The sequence below is a fragment of the Nicotiana tabacum genome, chromosome 3 (assembly GCF_000715075.1).
Source record: "Nicotiana tabacum cultivar K326 chromosome 3, ASM71507v2, whole genome shotgun sequence".
Lineage (NCBI taxonomy): Eukaryota > Viridiplantae > Streptophyta > Magnoliopsida > Solanales > Solanaceae > Nicotiana > Nicotiana tabacum.
Window position 1 is genome coordinate 59691523 of NC_134082.1, and position 6197 is coordinate 59697719.

The following is a 6197-nucleotide window of genomic DNA, read 5'->3' on the forward strand; positions in this document are numbered from 1 at the left end:
CCATATTAACTTGAATGAATATATTGCATCTTGAAATCATCAATCTTGATAGAGATGTAATGTCTTCATAAACTGCAATGGAATGGCCTTTTCAATATCTCCATAGAGGTATTCTCGTTATCACATTATCATGCTTATAGTTATAGCAAGATATATTTGTACACAAATTGCACTGAGGAAGTGGTACTTCAAGATCAAGAATTGTATATGCTTTAAGCAGTTTAAATCCTTTAGAGATTATCATATAAGTATAGTCAAATAAGCCATTTAAAGAGACTTTAGATGCATATCAACTTTTCATGTCATGCTAGACATATAAGATAAATAAAAGTGATTGCACACACCATTGACTTTATACCTTCAAGCATTTGAACTGCAGATCCAAAACAACATGTCTTTCATATAAAACCAATTCTACTTGAATTGTTTCTCTAGACTTAAGATCCTCATATATATTTAACGCTATTATAGATGTCGTCGAACATTTTATATCGGTTCCAATATTTTTTCATAAAGACATGACATATAGATCTCTTCATTCATATTTTTAGGTACCTGAATCTCTCTTGAGATTTTATGAGATGTTATGTCATGTGATCTTCAAGATCAATTGCATCCTTATTATGATCATTTTGATCATTTGCTCATCTTCTTTATCAAGAAGTTTATTTGAAACCGATTTGTTTATACGCTTTAAGCGTAGCATAGACTTTGTCCTTCTAAGACTTAATAGGAGCATTTGCAATGAGAATATAGTTACTTTCTTTGGGTCAGCAAATGCGTCTGGCATGCTTTGAAATATATTGCAAATGAATTATCCTTTTACGAACTTTAAGTTCATATTATCGTATTCGAGGATCTAGATATACAAATGATAATTCATTCCACGTAACTTTTTCTCAACTGTTTATCTTGTCTCCCCCTTATGTTAAAAAAACTAACTTTTTTCCTCAATTTTGGGAACCCATCTATGTGTGTTATGGTGTTAATCAATATATATATCGCACATCAATAATAGCAAGATGGAATTATTTGGTTCCTGACACCGGACCACTTGTGAGGAGAGAATATACTATATTTTCGTATATAACGTATATCAAACTGATATAGATAATTTTGTTCTCATAAGTAATAGTTTAGCTATTAAGTGGAGGCACTCAATAAATTATTTTGCTAAACCAACTGTGATGTAACCCAACTTATCAAGATAAACTATCTTGGATAGAAAATCTGGAAATTATGCTCTAAACTAAATTATTGAGCAAATTACCTCGCAAACACCAAGTTGCGGGTTAATAATAATCGCACATGTAATCATCTCATAGATGCATCTTATGTGGTATACATGGAAGGTGAATGAGCTCATATTCACCTTTGATATTTCCAGAATTAATGGGATTCAATCCTAACTTTAGTTGGTCAATTAATTAATGAGAACAAGCAACATTAGAGAATTCGTAAAGAACTTTCTAGTTCTTTAATATTTACCCATGTGAATTCTCTTTTATTTTTGCACATCATACTTAAATTGATATGACTAAACCAGCTATGCCAACTGAATAAATTATCAATATTGATAAAGTTCAGGTTTATAGCATGACGTGTGCAATTATCGATAAACTCCAAGTTTATTATGATATGAGTTTTTATATCAATAAACATCCACTTTATTGTGTCATTCTTTTGTTTGTGTAGTACAAACTGGAGAATAAAGCGGGAAGTTTTTCACATACATATTATCCCGCTACAAGTTGTAGTAATAGAAGATATCAAATCTTTCCTTTGTTTATAGTCTCAATATAATCAACCGCTTTCGCGTATACTTTGGAAACTGAATAAGTTTCTTTGAGACTTACTACAATACAATACCTTATTGGTAATCAATTGTGTTTCTCCAAAATAGTATAATTGGCTATTGTAGAGTTCTCAATTAATTTTGTACTACCACATATTCGTCAACATCCATATGGTGAATATCTCTTTTAAAAAGAAAGTTACACCATTATGGTTACGGTCAAAATTATAGGCAAGATTTGTTTCTTGCATTACTGTTGTCTTTTAATAATCACAATGCCAAAATATTTTGGCATACAATAAGTACGTGAACAATGACCATTTAAGCCATAATAATGACATTATTTTCTTATATCATCTCAAACCTTCTTCTAGAGGTGAGTGTGGTATATTCACTACCACTAGAACGTTCATATTCTTCCAAAAATGAATATGTATTTATAAATCAGATGTTGTCACATTCACATCATGAATGGACCATAATCATCTATATGTACTTTATAAAATCTCATGTCAAATTGATGACAAAATATTACTTTCACAGAGTGAAGGATTATTTTGAGAATCCTTATTATTCTCATTGTCATAATGATGACGATTATAATTTCGTCTATTGCCACGTCCACATCCATTGATACCTTTACGGTAATAATTTTGTCTTCTTTCATACTTATCACATATTGCTATCACAATCTCTTAAGGGAATGAGAATGGAGCAAATTCAATGGGACGAGTTTTCAATTCTTTGCCCACAATCATACATGAATTTGATCATGGCAAGGCATAGAAATTCTACTACTTCAAGTGGGTGTAATTTCTTACAAACTCCATTAGAGTTATAATCAAACTTTGTTGTCCTTACTTGTATATAAAATCAAATTATAGAATTCCAAGAATTTGAAAGAGCAAAGTAAAATACTTACCTTAAATCCAGAATTTAATCATGAAGTAAGTTCATGGAATAATTGACAATCATTATGCTCAATTCCAAAGCTTCTACTCAATAAGTTAGAGTCTTGTGCTGATAACGTGTTATGAAACAATAAAAGAAGAAGATGAGTATTGGAGAGAATCAGAGAAAAGCAGAGAGAGAGAGAATTCTTATTGATTTTGGGATGAATTACAATGGAATAGAACCCTCTATTTATATAGAGAGAGTGACTTAGCCACCAAATAATAAACCCTAGAATCTCTCTAAATATAGACATTCACCATAAATAAAATACTATTTATAGCAATACTCGTTTATTGTATTTTTAACCCCTTTTTTCACTTTCTTCTTGAAGTTCTAATATCCCTCTATTGTCATTAATTCCCCCCGTACACCCCCACCCCCTCAACCAACCAAAGTATTCCCACAATAATGCTTTTGTCGTCTTACTATTAAAGATAAATATTCATATTTTAACATATGGACTATGTGGCATGACTAAACTCATCCGGTTATTTTATTACTTATCTGATCCAAATCCTTTACACCCACCCTAAAAATTAGGCTCTTCACCCAATTAATGTGTGAACCCTACCTTGTTGTACTTATTTTTTATTCCAGCAATAAAAGCGCTTTGTCTCTCTCTCTCTTCCATAACTGAAAAGCTAAACCTTGTAATTCAGTTTTTTTTGTTCTTCGTTGTTTATAAGGTAGACTTAAAAAGTTGGTTCAATGTCTAGTTCAAGTGTTACATCGAGAAAGAGGTGCTATTGTGGGGATATTGCGGAAAACTTCACTTCGAGGACTCCAAACAACCTCGTAAAGAGATTCTACAAGTGTGCTAAACCTGAAGTAAGTTTGAATTTTGCTTGTGATTCATTACTTGAATTTTTTAAAGTTCTAATTTTTTGCTCTTTAACATAGTTATTGATTGTGTTTGTGGTATTGAGAATAGCAAGACGAAGTTATTTCAGTTAAAATATTGATGGTAATCAACATTTTCAAGTTTAAATTAGATGCTTCCATTGACGAAATCACGATGTTGAATATGTTGTCAAATACGTGCAAGCTTGAAAGGGACAAATTGATGGAAAATGTTGATGTTTTAAAGGCTATAAATGATGTTGAAGTGAATAAAGCAAGGGATATGGAAGTGAAAGTGATGCAGATGAAGATGTTCATTATGATTTCATTTGCATTATTTGTCGAATTTGATGTGGCATTGTCGATGAAATGAATTCTGCATTTTGTCTAGTGCCGTAAGTTTTTGATGAAGTGAATTGTTGTAAAATTTAGATTGTCATGAATGTTTTGTGTAGGTTAACTGGATTGTAATATGATGAATGTTTTGGCGTGATTTTTAACATATTGTAATGCCTCAATACTTGTAGTTCCATATATGGCATGTTAATGTGAATTTTAAATTGAACCAAAAATTAAGCACTTAAATTGGGCAGTAAGGCACACTTAAAATCCAACACATTTCAATTTCAACTTAACCATAAATTTGCAGTAAAAAACTAGGCAAATTAGGGCACACTCTAATTTTTCAATGTTCAGGCATGTATGACTAAACTGAATGAGTTCAACTATAAATGGCCAGGTCTTCCAAGGCATACACATCAATATACACAAGTCCAAAAATCATAATAATAATTGACCCAACTGCAAATAGCATTGGCGAAGTCTCAAAAACAATCCACTCACTTTCTGGACATTTGAAAGAATATGACAACAATTACACACATTTAACCATCATCACTTTAAAACTTCACTAACATTAAATATTGATCATCACGAAGTATTGTCAATACAGTAATTATATATCACCAAAAATAGTAAATATGGTAGGTCAAACTGATGATTGGATGTCAAACTATAACCCCCAAAAACTTATAAAACTTAAGTCATACTATGATATCTAATTCAGTTATCAGTACCAATATTAACAGAACATTAAACTTGAAACTATCATTAAGTTTGCAGTATACATCCCACATCACAAAACTAAATAGAACAGCTTGACCATTTTCCTTTTCTTATCTTCAACTTCCTAATCTTCTATTGCCTTTTTTTTTTTCTAATTGATTTGAAGATGTAGCTGTTTTCCCCTTCTAGATTAGGCTTGCTGGTGAATATGGAAGATGTGTGGGCTCACTAATACCAGTGTGATTATCAGTAAAGTTGATTGACTTTGTCCTAGATGGTATGTTTACATGCTGCCTCATTTGAAGTCTTGTTTTTAATGCTCCATCTCTATGAACTTAAAATTTGGAACCATACTTGGTTGGCTGGCTATAGGTGTATGCTTGAAGCTAAATCCACTTTCTTGACTATCATTTGTGGTACGGAATAGTGGATTTCATCTTCAGTTTCAAAATCTAACAAAGTGCTCACCCTCTTCAAAGGTTGTGTTCCCTTACTTAGATGTTTTCCCTTTGGTTGCTGTTAAAAACAAAGTTAAAAACATAAATAAGTATAAATTTTTCTAATATATGTGCAAACCGTAGATTACCTGAGCACAAGTTCTTGCATTATGGTTTGGTTGTCCACATTTTTCGCAAGTCACGACTTTATCTTTTCTGGACTGTGACCACACTCCTTGCCTTTTAATTACCTCATCCTTCTGCCTATCTCTCTTAACGTTAGGCTTGCCATCCAACTTCACCAACTCCGGTGGCTCCATTGCTTGTGATGGGCCAATTTCCAAAAAGTGTCTCCTCTAACAGGTTGAAACTTGTGTCTATAAGCAAGTAAAAATACCTCCTTACTATACCATCAGTGCATCTCTATTAAAGGGTCACCCCTGTTGTAAATTATATCTCTAATAGCATGAGGACATGGGATTTTTGTAAGGTCTCATGCCCTGCAAGTGCACCTCTTTATGCTTAAATTCATACAATGCTTGTCAGATCCTTCTATAACTTCATATCCATTTTCTCCATTGCAATTAACTTGACAAACTTGAGCAATCTCCATGAATTAAATATAGAGTTCTCGGCTCTTTGGACTAAACTCATTGCTCCATGTCCTAACTTCTTCTTCTTCATATTTTTTCATCATGTTCATGACTTTTGAATCTAATTTCCTCCAACATCTTAATGATTGACCTTTTCCCTGCAATCAACATCCATTTATTGAATGATTCAGTCGGATTATTATCAACTGACTGATTAAGCTATGCACAAAGCCTGTGGTGGGTACTGCAATAAACTCTCAAGTGCTTGTTGTTGCACCCTATTTTGCACAAGTCAAAACAAGATTCAACTTGTGGTTTCCCTGTTGATAATGAAAGAGAGTCACCACCTAATATTTAAAGCTATACTAAGGTACCTATTTAATTGTTAAACCATTTTTTATTAGTTTACTAGCAGTGAGATTTTGGTAAGGTTCTTGTTCTTCTAAGGGAAAGGTATTAGGCACCCCTTAAAATCTACCTAAGGTAGCTCCATAGGACTTAGACTAGGTTTAG

The 6197-nt window shown here is 32.5% G+C and overlaps 1 long non-coding RNA gene across 2 annotated transcripts; it reads left to right on the forward strand.

The window, feature by feature from the left end:
• The first annotated feature begins 3232 nt into the window (after positions 1-3232).
• Positions 3233-4107, forward strand: LOC107776567 (uncharacterized). 2 transcript variants are annotated; one of them, XR_001646003.2, is made up of 2 exons: positions 3233-3577; positions 3650-4107. It is a non-coding gene; the product is annotated as an uncharacterized LOC107776567 (long non-coding RNA). The 2 variants fall into 2 exon arrangements; XR_012703879.1 differs by having other exon boundaries at positions 3681-4107.
• Positions 4108-6197: the final 2090 nt, after the last annotated feature.